This window comes from Ornithodoros turicata, chromosome 1, assembly GCF_037126465.1.
Source record: "Ornithodoros turicata isolate Travis chromosome 1, ASM3712646v1, whole genome shotgun sequence".
Lineage (NCBI taxonomy): Eukaryota > Metazoa > Arthropoda > Arachnida > Ixodida > Argasidae > Ornithodoros > Ornithodoros turicata.
Genome location: NC_088201.1, coordinates 209647350 through 209664592, shown reverse-complemented (window position 1 = coordinate 209664592; position 17243 = coordinate 209647350). Strand labels below are relative to the sequence as shown.

At 48.8% G+C, this 17243-nt stretch overlaps 1 long non-coding RNA gene across 1 annotated transcript; it reads left to right on the top strand.

Annotated features, from left to right (window-relative positions):
* Window positions 1-10843: 10843 nt before the first annotated feature.
* LOC135375966 (uncharacterized) lies at window positions 10844-11693 on the top strand. Its single transcript, XR_010417459.1, has 2 exons — window positions 10844-11069; window positions 11533-11693. It is a non-coding gene; the product is annotated as an uncharacterized LOC135375966 (long non-coding RNA).
* Window positions 11694-17243: the final 5550 nt, after the last annotated feature.

Here is a 17243-nt window from a genome sequence, read left to right as displayed (position 1 = left end):
TTTTCGGTTTCGGCTCTCTGCTGCGCGCGCGCTCCTAGCGGCGACGGGTGGCTTTTCGGTTTCGCTTTCATTCTCCGTTCTTTGCGCGCGCGCGTTTATCTCTATAAAGGCAGCGCGCACCGCGCTCGCGTCATCATTCTGACCGATACGTGGAAAACGCCATGTGTGGTTTATTCTCCTGCGCTTCTCGTCGTCGCAAGGAAAAGACAAAAAACGAAGAACTTCGCGAATTTATACGCGGCATCGTGGAGGAAGCCTTTCAAGTCCACCGTCTGGAATGGTTGCAAGCACGTCAAGAAATGTGTCAGGACAAGATGAAGACGCTCGACCGCATCTTAGCGACGGACAGACTGGCGAAAAAGAAGTCCAACTTTAGCCTGGACAACCTGTATTGGGAACGCAGTTCCGATGTAGAGGACGACGACGAGGATGTGTAAATAAAAGCGATGCATTTCTCTTCGAGTCTCAGTCTCTTCTTTCTCTTCGTGAAACGTGTACGCACGTAACATGTCTTTCCCCGAACCTTTTCGTTTCCGTCATCCCTTTCGCTGCATCTTAAGCGGCCCCTCCATGTGCGGCAAATCTACGTTCGTTGCTAACGTGCTGAGGAACCTGAACGACGTGGTGGACAAGCCTCCGTCACAAATATTCTACGTGCAGAAATATGCTTCGCCGAGCATGCAGGACGAATTCGGGGACTCCGTAAAATTTACCAAGGAGCTACCGCGAGAGTGGGACACGTCGCGCGCTACGCTGATCGTCGTCGACGATCACATGACCGACGCCGGTTCCTTGAAGGAGGTGACCGATCTTTTCATTCGGGGTTCTCACCACGCCAACGCGTCGATCTTCTTACTCGTTCAAAACATCTTTTTCGACAGTAGCCATTTTAGAACAATATCCTACAACGCCAGTTACGTCGTCCTGTGGCGCACCGTGCGCAGCGTGCACCAGATGGAACACTTCGGCCAACAGCTATTTGGCAGAAAAAGATTGGAGTATTTTCTGGACGCATATAAACAAGCGATGTCGTCGCCCCACGCATATTTACTCGTGGATCTTCACAACTATACGCACGAGGATCACAGGTTGCGTAGCAATATCTTTCCGGGAGAACGTCAATATATCTACGCTCCGAAATGAATCTCCGCCCTCACCTCACTTTACTCAAAGTACTCTCCACTCTACCCCCTCCACGCCGCCGCGACGTCTTGAGACGTTCGTCCTCGTCCGACATGAAACACCTCTCCGAAATTTGTCTCAATGTATTGAACGGAAAGGTGGCTCTAGCTCCAGATACGTTCGCGCGTTTGAAGAAGCACAAACGCTTTTTACGACGGCTCGCCTACAAAAAGATTCACAAGAATCCGCAACGTTTGAAGCGCTATCTGTCTCAGCAGCGAGGACAGGGCGTGCTTTCGTCGGTGGTTCCTCTCCTGCTTTCCGCCGTGTTGAACCTTTTCGCCAATGGCCAAGAGAATTGAAGTGACCACCTCCTCCTCCATCGGAAACATTCTTTCTTCGAAGGAGAGTGACGACGTCAAAGTGAAACTCATACTGCAAGCACTGTATCGCATACTCAAGCAGTACGGATTTGACCCCTACGACAATAAAAACAAGGCGTCCGACGCTACAAATGACTTTGACTATTCGCTCCTCTCTCCAGAGGTGGACGAAGAGGAAGCGGAAAGGGTCGTCTCGGAATTAAAGAAGGTTCTTTCCTGGGATCGCGAGGGTTGTGTCTCCGTGTCGGGCAAGCCCATCAGACACTCCTCCGTTTACGAACTCGTCAATTATTTGTTGCAACGTAAGACGGGAAAGAAACCTTCCTGGTTCCCCAAAGTCTCGAAACTATTGCGTCTGATTTCTCTACCCAAATCTCGCGAGCAGCAGCAGCAGCAGCAGCAGGCCTCCATTGCGTGGACGACTTATGGAGGGATATGAGAAACCAGAGGGTGGTTTGGGGGGTGTGGAACGCTATAGAAAAGCGCATCACTTGAGCAAAAAGAAGGTCTTTGGAGGAGGCTTGAAGGTTAGGACCAGGGGTAGATCTCCCGTCAGTAGCCATTCGTAATCTGCAACGAAAGGAGTGTGAGAAACGCGTGTTTTTATATCTCAAACACACACGCACGTACAATCTTCTTCAGTCACAGAGTGACACTGATGGTCCATCTTCTCCATCTTCCTTCAATAGTCGAAGTCCTTCGCAACGTACGTCGAACGGTACCGTCCGACAGCCGAGAAACGGGCGAATCAATCGGTCCGTCCAATGCTTTTGCTCTGGAAAAAAATGTGAACGATTATAGAACGTATTAAAAAATAACGAGGAAGCGTACCTTTGGACCACAATCCACCACAATTGGTGCAGAAGAAGCGGGCGCTGCCAATCTCCCGAAATATGTGAGGCGGGAAAAAACCGACTTCACGCGCAGCAAAAGTGTTGTACACTGGAAACGAAACTCTTCAAACATTTCGGCGATGATGATGACGTCATGGGTATTACTTACGAGGATCTACCAAGCTGATCATGATGGAATGACGATCGACCATTCGCTTCGACATTTATAGTAAAGCTTTGCCTCTCACTCTCTATGACGTCATTGAACGTGTTTGAACATGTTAAGACGTGTTTGAACATGTTCGGACACGGGCGGCGAAGTCGCCCCTGGACACACTCGTTCCTCTCTCTTCCTCTCTATGACGTCATTGAACGTGTCTGAACATGTTGGGACGTGTTTAGACACAGGCGTCGAAGTCGTCCCTGGACACACTCGTTCCTCTCTCTCTCTATGACGTCATTGAACGTGTTTGAACATGTTTGAACGTGTTTGAACATGTTGTGACGTGTGTAGACACGAACCCCGCAATACGAAAAACGTCACGCAGTACGAATTAGATTGGTGGTTAGTGTGTCGAGCCCAGTGTAGAAGGATCCTGGGTTCGAATCCCACTCTGGGACGACGTGTACATGACGACAAGAAGACCCAGAGTGTTAGCTTGAAATTAGTGTAATGTTTTATTCAACGCCGATGACATCATTGTCATATGCGACATCGCAAAAAGGCGCGAAAGACGGAAGGCGGGGTGGTCAAAGTACAGACGACACCGTCGCAATGCGAGGAGGAGGAGAGCGGTGTAGCGACTATAAAAGGTGCGCTGGTTCTACGACGATTGATCGACAGCCCATGAGGGGCATTCATCCACGACGTGAGTCGTTTCGTGGACCAAAATGTAAGTTGACCGTCTCTGCTGTGAGAGTGTATTCTATGCATGACATTGTTTTTTCAGGAACCAATAGCCGCTGTCACCGCATGACACTGAACACAGGGTCTCATCCTATCCTCTCTCATCATCATCATCATTCTCAAGCGTTCCTCAACTGAAGGGAAAAGTGAGCATTGTTTCGTGAGAGGAAATCTCGTACTGATTTTGTTTGACCGCAGTGCCGCGCTGTCTCGTATGTCAGTACGACCCCATCGATGCCATGCTCGTGGCCGTAGAAAGAGAGCACGAAGCTAGAATAGAGAATCTCAGTAATAGCCCAGTCGTCCTTTCAGATGACGACGACGACAGAGTCAGTAGTCCGCCTTTCGTAATACCTGAAACGGACGACGACGAACCCCTAGATGGACATGACAATGCAGACGAATTGCTCATGTGGGAAGGGGATCAGTCGTATGCAGATTTCATTCCTCTGTCAGGTAGGGTTCGAGATGAATCACCAGATGCAAGCCCAGAATTTCGAAACGAAGCTGAGCCTGTCCAGGGTCGTAGAATCGTTGAATTGAGAGAACACGTCGTAGAGAATCATCCCTCCGTCACGGAGAGACGATTCCTTCCTTTTTTTGTCACAGATGAGGCATTTGACGGAACGGCTACTAGGTACACGCTTCTCTGTTCCCCGCACGACGACAACGTCGACGATTTGCGACTCTATCTACCGAGCATAGCTCCAGTAATCACGCGCGTCCTCGAAGCTTATCCCATGCCTTTCAAATTTTGTCTGTGCTCGAAAGCGCTCATGGTTAAGGACGGAGCCGACGGGTTGACTTCTCATCTCCTTCACGTGAACCTTCACATGAGAGTGGTTCATAACCGTCAAGAAATCGAAGACGCGATAAATGCTGCTATCGCAGAATCCTCGCAACGCGTAGAAAACTATGCGAGAGAAGGGTCTGGTTTCACCTCGAACGACGTCCAATGTGTCGACTTAAAACTAACGCGTTTGAAACCGAAGCGGATTGGGTGCACGATCGAGCTTCCCGAAATGTTGAAGAAAAAAACAAAGACTCTCACAAACGTCAAACTTCCACCGAATCACGAAAACGAGTGTTTCAAGTATAGCGTGCTGGCACTCTTGCATCCGTTGAGGAGTAAACCAAACCTTCATTTTAGATACCACAAATACATGAATCCTTCGAATCCGGAGACGCGTGTAACATACTGGCCACCCTGCTTCCCAGTCACTTACGAAGACATTGCCCTGTGGGAGAGAAAAAACAAAATCTCCGTGACGAGTTCGCTCACGAGGAGACGTTTTATTGTTTCGTCATTCTCTTCGAGGTTACAGGAAAACATGGATACACAACTTTTCAAGCTGTAGCGTTTCGACATGCGCGTGGCTACGTAGATACAAAAAAGCCCGCAGTAAGGCGAAAAGGGTGATTGAATACACTTGTCGTTATACTCGTCCACTACAGGTAAAGTCCTTCGAAGGTTTGCTTCGATGGGGGGAAGTCCGTAGCTGTCGAAAAACACGGAAGACCCGTCGTAGTTTTTCAGGTAGAGCACCCAGTGCTGCCCGCGTCTTCTTCGCTCTTCCGTATTGATGATTAAATAACCGGGTTTGCGTAAAACGAAGGCTTCGTTGGAAGCGCAAATGCCTCTCAGCATGGAGGAAGCGAGGGGGTTCAGGGACACGAGTTCCAAGATGTCGCTCTCGTACATCTTTTCTTATGGGAAGGTGACCGTACGGTCCTTGTCGACGTACATGAGCTTGGGACACTCGGAAATCAAGAGGACGGTGACCGAGTGTGGAAGGGCTTTAGCGAAGCGTAATTGCAGGCGAACGTTTCCTTTTCGCCACTCGTTCAAATGCGAAGGAGAAGAACACTTGTCCACGTCCAGGTTGAAGTAGAGGAGGAACCCGTTCGTTTTAAATCGCTCGTAGCTATACTTGAAATGTTTCTCTCCCAGTTCTTGCAAGAAGTTAAAGTAGGGAATTTTGACGAGGTCGTTCTGAAAGTCGTACTCGGCTCGCACTTGCTGGCCGTCCACGGAGAGCATCGAATGAGACAGGTCGTAATGACGGAATTTGTAGGGGTTCGATTGGATGTCGCCGAGAAAGTCGGACGTGGCGAGCAGGGCGACGCATAATTTGGAAGGTACCCTTTCGGGGTAAACGTTTTCAAAGTGAGCGTCCAAGCTCCCGGCACTCAAGCTCCGCACCTTGGTTTCCAATCCGCGTAACACGTAGATAGCCGGCGTGGTCTGAAGCCGCCGCTCGTATTCCAAAAATAGGGAAGGTGCCAGCGTCACCTTTTTCAAGTGTAACGTCATTTCTTTAATGTCCACCTCGTAATTGTACGTTTTCTTGTCTTTGGGGACCGATACGAGTTTAAATTCGTCGTTGTTTAACAGGAAAACGACACGAATTTCGACGGCAGGTACCATCAGGCGCGGCTGTTGAAACAGGTCGGTATTGATCTGACCGACCAGGTTAAAGTATTTTCCACCCTTCGTCGCTTCGTAACGTTGTTTCGGACCGCGAGACGAGACGTCGTAATCGTCCTTTAAATGTTCGTCGTCCTCGACATAAAGTCCAGCCGCGTGCACTGTTTCTTGAGCCGCGGGCGTGGAATGAAGCACGACGTCCAAAATACTCCTGTAGGCGTACAACTCGTTGGAACTGACGAGCTTGTTGTTCGCATAAACGGTGACCGTCTTAAACATGCCGCTCAACAGGTGGTTTATTGGGAAAACGACATCTTTCTCGTCCATTTCTTCCCCGTCGTCGCGAACAATGCGCACGGTCAAAGACACGAAACTGCCGTAGAGATCCAAGTGTGCCCTTTGCAAATTTTGAATACAAAACTCGATCACGGAATTATTTACTCCGTTGACCGGATAAAAAAGTTGGTACGAAGTATCTTCCACGCCGTATTGAATGGAAGGGGGTTCGAATATCATCACGTCACTCGTTAGACAGATCGGCGTCTGTATTTTTCCTTTCGTTGACGTCATGACGGAGCGCGCGCAGCGGATGTGTGACCTTCACGGCGTACCAAAGATATCTGCAGGTGCGTCGTGTGTCGGCGCCTTTTGTTGTCGTTTGCGGCGTTTCTTTCCATTGTTGTTGTTTCCAGAGCCCTCCATGGAATCCAGCACGTCTCTCCCCGTTGCTATGGCCGTCTTTTTTACTGCGCGCGATATTCCTTCGCCATCGGCCAAATTCCGCGCCAAGCGCTTCAACGTTCTCTTGGCGATCGGTTTTATTTGCTGCCAGATGGGAACGATAAACTTGGATATGTTGCTCAACACACCGCCCCCTCGTTGGAAAAGGGGTCCCGTGTACACGGGAATTATTTTGGGGGAATTACGGTACATATTTGAAATGCAACGTTAGATTGGTTCTGCCTTTGGACCGCAACGGCAAACGTCTTCCCGTTTCGTCCGCGAGAACGATCGTCACTGAAGGAATTTCGAATTGAGACAGGTTAAAATACTGGATGTTATCTAACGTGTAGGTGACGACGTGCTTGTCTTTCTCGTAATAAAAGGGTAGTATTTTTAATATCGGTTTTTTCCCGCTCCCCACGTACGTGGGTTCCACGATATCCGTGTACACGATTATGTTGTGAAACGGGGGTTCCAGGAGTACCTCGACGGAGCTCGTGGCATCCTCATCCCCCGTGAACACGGTACGCGATTCGAAGCCCAAAAGCACGGCCAGGTACTCGGAAAGTCTTAGGGTGGAGGTGCCCTCGGAAAGCCGAATTTTACATTTCTGTTCGGTTCCGTCGAAGCTGAAGCGCGCGCGTTCGCCTACGCGCTGATTAATCGCATTTAGAAGTGCTTGCGGCGTCGCATAATAGCCGGGAGGCAGATGTACTTGCAAAGATCGAGGAATTTTCGTCTTGATCGTGAAAGAAAATTGACGCGCTACGGGGAGAGAGACGCGTAGCGTTTCTTCGTGTCCCTCGACGGCTGTGAGATGTAGCAGCTTGACAAAGGGTTCCGGTACGTGCAACCCTTTCGGTGTTTTCAGAGAGTACACGTTATCCGCGAATTCTAGCGAGGCGTCCAGCTTGTGCGTCTGGAAATACTTGTTGAGTGTGTTCCGTAGGGACGTGGTTTCCGAATTCAGAGTGACGTCGCCGAAAGCGACGGCGGCTGCGGCGTGCTCCAATAAGATGGAGGTGGCTTCGCGTTCGCTCAATTTGGGGGGTTTCACCGCACGACCTGCTTCGCGGGACGCTAGCGAGGCGTCGAGCGCTTGCGCGAGCCGAGGGTCCAATTCCACGGCTTTCACGTCCACGGGTAAGACGAAGTCGTATCGCGATTTATTGTACGCGAAAGAAACGTCGAATTCCGAAAGGGCTTTTCCCAAATCCCTCTCGAGATCCGAGGTGACACGAAAAGTTCTGCCGGCTTCCACCGTATCCTCGAAAGAAACCTCGATTTTCGCATCTTGCCTTTCGTAGCCGATATTTAAAAAATCGTTACTTATGCTGAGATCCATCAGACCGACTTTATACCGATTCGAGAGCTGAAGCGGACTATCGAAAGCTACCGTGAAGGCGTTGAGTTTATTCGAGGGAAACTTATCCATGCTGGCGTTCGAGAGCAGGTGGACGTAGATGTCCGACATCATTTCCCAATCTTGACCACGTCGCTGCTCGGAACCCAACTGTCGTGTTCTTTGTCGTAACCGAACCAGCGAACCAAGGAGAAGCTCTGACCGTTCACCTGCTTCTTCCTCAGCACTTTCGTTACTGGCCAAGGCTGATTGGCGTCTCGGGTTACGACGAGTACCTCCTCCGGGTAGAAAGATCCGTCGACTTCCTTACCCCGGTAATCTTCCAGGTGTACGACGGGAGGAGAGGTGTCTCTCAGGCGGGAGACGGTGAAAATCTGAGGCGACCAACTCCCTTCCGAGCTCTTATGAAAACCTTTTCTGTGAAGTAGGACCCTCACTTTATCCCCCAGTTTGAGCTTCTTTTTCACGGAGGGTACGACGGGCTTCCCATTTATCTTATTGAACAGCTCCAATTCGTTTTCGGGCGTGACTTCGGACGGGCTGATGCCCAAAGTCCTGTGTTTGGTGGTGTTGTAGTCGCGCACGATCTTGGGAAGCGCGGAAACGAAGTGGTATTTTCCCGTTACTCTAAAATAACGGAATATTCTGTCGCGTAAAGTCCGTATGACGCGCTCTGCCTGCGACGCTTTGATTACTGGAGAGAAGGTTGAATACATCTGTACCTTCTTTCGTGAGAGATACTCCTTGACGGTCTTGTTGTAGAATTCCCCGCCTCTGTCGCAAAAGATGCGTGTAGGTACGTTACCTCCCCGAAAAAGTCTTATCATGGCCCTTTTCATTTCGGCGGGGCGCTTCGTCTTTAGCGGGAGGGTGCGCAGAAAGCGGGAGAGGGAATCGATTGCCACGAGAATGTAGCGGTAGCCACCGTTGAATCTCTTGTATTTTGAAAAATCGGCGAGGTCCATTTGCCACACGTCGTTGATCTTGAGCGCGATGATGCGTCTCCTATTAAACTTTCTTCTGACCGGATGGTGAAGCGTGTAGGCATCCAGCTTTCTGAGAATGGCGAGAGCCTTCTTTTTGCTCAAGTGATGCGCTTTTCTATAGCGTTCCACACCCCCCAAACCACCCTCTGGTTTCTCATATCCCTCCATAAGTCGTCCACGCAATGGAGGCCTGCTGCTGCTGCTGCTGCTGCTCGCGAGATTTGGGTAGAGAAATCAGACGCAATAGTTTCGAGACTTTGGGGAACCAGGAAGGTTTCTTTCCCGTCTTACGTTGCAACAAATAATTGACGAGTTCGTAAACGGAGGAGTGTCTGATGGGCTTGCCCGACACGGAGACACAACCCTCGCGATCCCAGGAAAGAACCTTCTTTAATTCCGAGACGACCCTTTCCGCTTCCTCTTCGTCCACCTCTGGAGAGAGGAGCGAATAGTCAAAGTCATTTGTAGCGTCGGACGCCTTGTTTTTATTGTCGTAGGGGTCAAATCCGTACTGCTTGAGTATGCGATACAGTGCTTGCAGTATGAGTTTCACTTTGACGTCGTCACTCTCCTTCGAAGAAAGAATGTTTCCGATGGAGGAGGAGGTGGTCACTTCAATTCTCTTGGCCATTGGCGAAAAGGTTCAACACGGCGGAAAGCAGGAGAGGAACCACCGACGAAAGCACGCCCTGTCCTCGCTGCTGAGACAGATAGCGCTTCAAACGTTGCGGATTCTTGTGAATCTTTTTGTAGGCGAGCCGTCGTAAAAAGCGTTTGTGCTTCTTCAAACGCGCGAACGTATCTGGAGCTAGAGCCACCTTTCCGTTCAATACATTGAGACAAATTTCGGAGAGGTGTTTCATGTCGGACGAGGACGAACGTCTCAAGACGTCGCGGCGGCGTGGAGGGGGTAGAGTGGAGAGTACTTTGAGTAAAGTGAGGTGAGGGCGGAGATTCATTTCGGAGCGTAGATATATTGACGTTCTCCCGGAAAGATATTGCTACGCAACCTGTGATCCTCGTGCGTATAGTTGTGAAGATCCACGAGTAAATATGCGTGGGGCGACGACATCGCTTGTTTATATGCGTCCAGAAAATACTCCAATCTTTTTCTGCCAAATAGCTGTTGGCCGAAATGTTCCATCTGGTGCACGCTGCGCACGGTGCGCCACAGGACGACGTAACTGGCGTTGTAGGATATTGTTCTAAAATGGCTACTGTCGAAAAAGATGTTTTGAACGAGTAAGAAGATCGACGCGTTGGCGTGGTGAGAACCCCGAATGAAAAGATCGGTCACCTCCTTCAAGGAACCGGCGTCGGTCATGTGATCGTCGACGACGATCAGCGTAGCGCGCGACGTGTCCCACTCTCGCGGTAGCTCCTTGGTAAATTTTACGGAGTCCCCGAATTCGTCCTGCATGCTCGGCGAAGCATATTTCTGCACGTAGAATATTTGTGACGGAGGCTTGTCCACCACGTCGTTCAGGTTCCTCAGCACGTTAGCAACGAACGTAGATTTGCCGCACATGGAGGGGCCGCTTAAGATGCAGCGAAAGGGATGACGGAAACGAAAAGGTTCGGGGAAAGACATGTTACGTGCGTACACGTTTCACGAAGAGAAAGAAGAGACTGAGACTCGAAGAGAAATGCATCGCTTTTATTTACACATCCTCGTCGTCGTCCTCTACATCGGAACTGCGTTCCCAATACAGGTTGTCCAGGCTAAAGTTGGACTTCTTTTTCGCCAGTCTGTCCGTCGCTAAGATGCGGTCGAGCGTCTTCATCTTGTCCTGACACATTTCTTGACGTGCTTGCAACCATTCCAGACGGTGGACTTGAAAGGCTTCCTCCACGATGCCGCGTATAAATTCGCGAAGTTCTTCGTTTTTTGTCTTTTCCTTGCGACGACGAGAAGCGCAGGAGAATAAACCACACATGGCGTTTTCCACGTATCGGTCAGAATGATGACGCGAGCGCGGTGCGCGCTGCCTTTATAGAGATAAACGCGCGCGCGCAAAGAACGGAGAATGAAAGCGAAACCGAAAAGCCACCCGTCGCCGCTAGGAGCGCGCGCGCAGCAGAGAGCCGAAACCGAAAACACCCGCGGCCGGCGCAGAGGGAGCTAGCAGCGCGCGCGCGCATGCGCGGACGGGTGGAGCAGAGGGCGCGCGCGCGTCGCCTCTCTCAGTTTCTCTCGGACCGTCGCGGAAGACGGACGTGCGCTCCGCGCGCTCGCTCAGTTGCTGGCTGGATCTCGTAGAGAGCAGACGTGTTGTTCTCCGCGCTCGCTCAGTTTCTGCCTGGAAGTTGCCGCGGGGGAAAAGGTGAGTGATTTGACGCGCTCCTTTTCTCGTATGTTTGCCGTGTTTAGCGGTGACCGCGCTCGTGCTAAGCCTTTTCTCGCATGTTTAGACTTGTTTTGTGGTGTCCAAGCCTGTTGACGCATGTTTAGCGATGTGTGGTTCCCGCCTTGTGTTAGCTGCGTAGTGTTGAGGTTATGCCCAAGCGCGCTCCTTTTCTCGTATGTTTGCCGTGTTTAGCGGTGACCGCGCTCGTGTTAAGCCTTTTCTCGCATGTTTAGCGATGTGTGGTTCCCGCCTTGTGTTAGCTGCGTAGTGTTGTGGTTAGGCCTAAGCGATCGTCCCCCCGTAAGCCTTTTCCCCCCGATGTGTACTGTTTTCTGTTTAGCAGTAGCGGTTAGACCTTTTCTCTCGCATGCCTAGACTTGTTTAGCAGTGCTGTCATTTTTACCTGCCGCTAGTATCTTGTTCTGTCTCTCTCCTCTAGAGCTATGATGGTGGCGCCATCTGGTGTGATGCCTTGCAACTAAGTGGCCACCTGTCGTCGATCTCTGCAACTACCCGACGTCAACAAGCACTGGTCACCCCGGAGCGGCTTCTTCGCCGCGGCATCGTTGATTTTCGAATAAATTGTTTCTCTCCACTCTATTTCTATCTTTTTATTTTATTTTCTACCTATTTTTTTATTTTTTATCAGCTCAAGTATCCGGAAACTCGCATCTTCGTCTGGACGTGTCTTAGATGATCCCCAATTAGTGTAATGACTCCCTGGTGGGTCCTGATTAATGTGGGGGGTCCCAAATTGCTCTAATTGCTAATTAATGGCGTCCAGGCAAAGATGTCAGTTTCCGGATACTTGAGCTGATTCCATACTACTCACCCTCTGTAAGGGGTGCGCAGCTGAAAAAGTTAGGGAGGGTGCCACTTAACATTTGGGGGGTGTTAGGGTGCGTAGGTGGGTCTGGATAAATCACTGGGCGCAAATCTGCTGCGTGCACAGCAAGTTTGGCGTATGTGCTTTACGGAGTGTTGGCAACATTCTCGTCTCCTTCCTCTTCCGTCCTAAAATGGTTGTTTTTCGGTGGTGTTCTTCGTAACAGTGGCCAGTGCTAAAAAAAAGGATGCTGCACCGGAACCAGAAGTGACTTGCTGCGCAGCGATTGGTTGCTATGGACGCCCGTAGACTGGCTGCTGCGTGAAATATCAAACCTGCTCTGATGCAGCGAATCACGCGCTACGAACAGTTGCAACGTATAAAAGTTCGCGCTAGGCGCGAAAACTCAGCTTTCACGCAAGAAAAGGCACCATGAGGACCGGTCTTAAATCAGTCCGCGTGGCAGTGGAAGCTCTCCTACTCATGTTTAAAGTGCTTTCTACATTTCGTCGCCTGTACAAACATCAAGGATCTTCGCCAAGGGGGCGGAGGTCTTGAGCGCACTCTGAATATCGCGACGTAAAAAATGGTGCAAGCTTCGCCATGGAAATCTACCGCCATTTAAATGAAATCTCGGAACAGGTGATGGCCAAGATTGTTGTACTAGAACCAGCAGAGACATGGCGCACTACCATAAGATAACGCAGAGAATAGCATCTGAGAAAGACGAATATCTGAAACGTGTCGTCGGCAACACATGATGCACGCAATCTCCAGCGGAGAGCCTTATAAAGTGGAGCTGTGGTCTACGAGTCATTCACGTGGAGATAAGAGGGAAAGGAAAACAGAGATGAACAAAGAAATGAGACAACGCTCTATCTTTATAAGGGGCCCGTCCTGACAGTTTTGGCTGAGTATCGTTGACAGAGAGAAGTCAGTCTGAATCCACTGAGGTAAGGTCGCTAGCTCAGATTTTCCTTGACTGTTCTTCCTTCACCGCTTGTGGTCTAGGGACTACGCGACGTACATGATTGTCGTGAAAACGTCGCATATGTAGAAGAAGTTTTTGTGCTTTCTCAGTCTGCCGTTCAGCGAAGGCTTCGTGTTCTGAGTTCTTCTTGAGTTGTTTTCTGCATCATTTGGGATTAGTTTAAGTTATCATTATCAGACGTGTTCTCTTAATTATTGAAGTAATGTAATCATAACCGAATAGATGCAGATTATATAGGCTACTCGTGCGCTCGCTCGGTTAGTTTCTTTTTTCCTTTGATTCTCAGCAGCATAGCATGGTGCTCAACTATGTCGTAGCTCGTTGGCTACTTGGTTGTGTCCGGCATTTCCCGCAATCTTGACAATTAATGCTTTTCAGGCATTGTTTAGTACAGTGCAAAGAGAAAAATTTCAAAAATAACAGCGAATGCTGCGAGGGTTGCGGAGTTGCCACTCCGGCGTTGGAATGATTCCGGAATGATTCCAGATCTATGAGAGCACGGAATTGAATTGGGATGGTCTGGGTGCCACGGGGGTAGTTTTGGTTTCAACCAGCTGGTTTCTGCCTCACGGTCAACAGCGAAGTTACCATGTCTTTGTGCTTATTCGGCGCTGGGTAATGTCGATCTTCTCTAGCACTGCTGGGATAGCCGGTACGGTTACCGGTCCCTTTTCTTTTGTGAGGGAATTAAATGAATGGGATAGGGTTGTCAAGCCAGGAGGGGTAATTGACCATACTTTTCATTCAGAGAAATTGAAAGGAATGCAATTATCACAAATATCAATTCCCCGCAATGGAATCGGTGACTCCGTTCCGCAGCCCTGCTCGTTGCTATGTGGTGACGAAAAGTTGTGGTTGCGCATTTCTGTATCGGTATTTTTGATGATGGTTTACCAGGAATGTCGCCGAGCAACACCAATTGAGATATAAATGAAGACTTGCTTGGATAATTTTAAAATGCTTTTACTTAGTCGTTGCACAAAATTGCTTGTCGCCAGATTGCTGCTGCTACGAGCTAGCGACACACAAGAGCTGCACAATGTCACCCAAATCATGTAAGTAGCGCGTTTTCTTCATCAAGGCGTATCTGCGGAAACAGCTGTCACGTGCGATGGGAGAAGCCTTCGCATGAGTAAAGTACTAGTGATATCTTCTTGCCACGCGTACTACTCCCACGTTAAAGAAAGTACAAACAGAGCAGACGTAAGGCAGCCTTCGCACGGGCAGCTTTGTCCGGCGACTATTTAGCAGTTTTCGAGTTGCTGGCAGTCGGCCGACGCCGACAACCTCCAGCATCTCGAGTCGCTCGTAATCGCTCTCTGACAGAAAGGTGGTAGTGGTGGTGGTGAAAGGGCCGAAAACTTCAGAAGTTGCTCGCGCACCGGCCAATCAGCGAGGGTAGCATTGCCAAGTGACTCCCGATGGCGTGGTGGATTTCGTTCGTGGATTCATGGGTTCAAATCCTGCAGGTGAGAAATAACTTTTTCTTTTTTTTACTAACGTCACGAAAACTTGGCAATTGCAATTCTTTACAGGTAATAATGCACTATTCGGAAAAAACAGATTGACTAAAATTTGACAAACAGCAGTTAAAGAAAAGACTCCAGTAGTTCGATTCGAACCCACCTTCTCCGGTCGCCGTACGGTTGCTTGTACGCCGAACTAACGAGCTGCCACATGTGGACGCGGACTCGAAATTGTTCATAAGACGTTGGTTCGTGTTGCTGAGAAAAGTAGTCCCGTGTGAACGCTGCACTCTTAAAGAAAAGGGGTGTACTTGAACTCCTTTCCTTGCCACATATGTAACACCCTTTTGGAGGGTACTATTACGCTCAAAAGGGTGTCTCCTCATTCCCTCAAGGGAGTAGCATAACACCTTCTCCCTGCCGGGGAGTAATATTACACTCCAGTAGCGAGAAAGGTGTTATGCTACTCCCTTGAGGGAGTGAGGACTCTAGTAGTCAGAAAAGCTAGTGTATCTAGCAGTGCCTATCTAGCAAAACAATTGCTAGATACGCTAGCTAGCGTATTTAGCATCAACAAACAAGACCGCCCCCGTCCCCGCCCCATCCCGCTCTTGCGAATGTTAATTAGGGCTAAACCACGTGAGCGCCAGCCCACAGATACCGACCTCACTGTATCATCTGAGGAATTAACCACGTGGGCACCAGCCCACTTTCACGACTCCATGTGATAAGCCATCCCTGCCACATGCCTTTCTTAATGTTATAATTAGGTGCACGCCCTACTGTGTTGGAGTAAACCACGTCAGAGTGATACCGACCTCACTGTGTCATCTGAGGAATTAACCACGTGGGCACCAGCCCCCATATCGTAAGCCAGCCTCCAGCAAGTCCCTCGCACGCGCAACACGCGCTTCTTATTATAATTAGGTTGCATGCACACCTACTATGTAAATAACTAAGACTGGGCACGCGCCTCAGTCTTATAAAAACGGTGCATGCAAACGGAGATTAGTCAGAACAATAAAAAATGGCAGACCAGTTCTACATCAATTTACTCTCAAACGCTTCCACCGATGTATTTCCTAATAACACGATGAGTAAGTTCAGAGTTAAACTTGCTCATCCCGTGTACTTAGATGGGAAGTGGGAAGTTGCCCTGACAGAGGTGAATGTCCCGTTTGCAATTAAGAACGTCACGGACACTGTTAACGCTATATCTGAAACTAGTGTCTTTGCTCCTACACTCACAACAGAGCAAATTAAGTTTCGCGCAGGAGAAAACGTTATCTTACCAATTCGACAATTCCTAACGAAACATTTAAAAAGCCAAGCAAGGATTCTACGTGTCACTGGACATTATGAGCTACAACTGCCACTCAATACCGGACTTGAGTTGAGCCTAGCTCTCTCTGCCAAGCTTGGTTTTCCTGAAAAGATTATTGGATGTTCGGAAGTGGATGAAGGTCAACCAGTAAAAGTATTGAAGTATCAAGAGGATACAGAAGAAAAAATTACTTTAATCATGTACCACTCACGTACAACAAAATATGAAATTCCAGAAGGGTATTACGAGTCGGGAAAGGACCTAGTTGATGCAATAAATCATGCATACCGAACAAAGCTAGGGCTACCAGAAAGTGCACGTGTTTTGTTTTATAATCCATACAATGGGGTTTGTCAGCTCGAAGGTCGTAGCGAGGGTTATGTCACATTTCATCCATATTTGGCTCTGATGCTTGGATTCGGAAAAAGGACAACCTTCTCAAGTTTTGCCGTAGCCCAGCGGGATGTCTGTCTTTTTCCAGCACAAAATTATATCTTTATTTACAGTGACATCATCGAGAATGAAGCTGTCGGTGATATCACGGCACCTCTTCTCCGTTTGCTCCCTTTCAGAGTGCAAAGTCGGAATGAAGTGATTTCATATTCTTTCACTAATCTTTACTATAAATATGTGATAGCAAAAGAACTGACCACCATTCAAATCGAACTGGCAAACGAGATAGGTGATTTCATTCCATTCATTGCCGGCTCAGGACGTGTTGGAGTGACACTGCATTTTCGAAAATGTATATAACACAGGCACCCTGTTGCATAGCACATTATGATACGGGCAAACGTGATCAACCACTGCCACATTATTCAGCTCCTCTCTATCAAGTCGGATCTGGTTATTTCTCTGATTTCGTGCAGCAGTTTATACCTATACTAACGAAGAAGGTAGCTCCCTACGTGAGTCGAAAGCTCCTCGACACTGGACGACACATAGCAGAAGAAGTTAAGCAGGGATCAACGTTTAGAGAAGCTCTAAGGAAAGGAGTTGGTTGTACAATCCATTCAACACGTGACGAGTTGCTTCAGAGGCTCAGAGGAAAAGGAAGGAAAAGAAAACAATCTATCAACAATAAAAGCAAACGTAAGAGGGTGGGTCGGTCAGTAAAATCCCTGAAGAAGCGAAGAAAGGTCGATTTTTTTACTACAGAAAATTCTAGCATCGCAACAGTACATAAGAATTCCTGCCTCTGCACCACGAACCAATTGGAACTGTTTTCTCTTCCTCCAACAAACTTTTCCTTGGAGAAGTCAGAATATGTGGAGTTTTTTTCCAGTTTCTGCCCCTACAGCAAGTGGTGTAATCGAATATAATGTTCCAGGTCTCGGAGGTGGATTCTTTGACTTGCAGTCTAGTTTTCTACACATTCAATGCAAAATTGTACGGAAAAATGGAGATACAGCATCAAGTACAGTTGGCAGTACAGTGACACCAGATAGTGTGATACCTGTGCAAGCATTTGCATCCTCGCTCTTTCATCATGTCCACGTCTACCTTAATTCGACACTGGTTTCTAACTTCGAAAATTATGCAT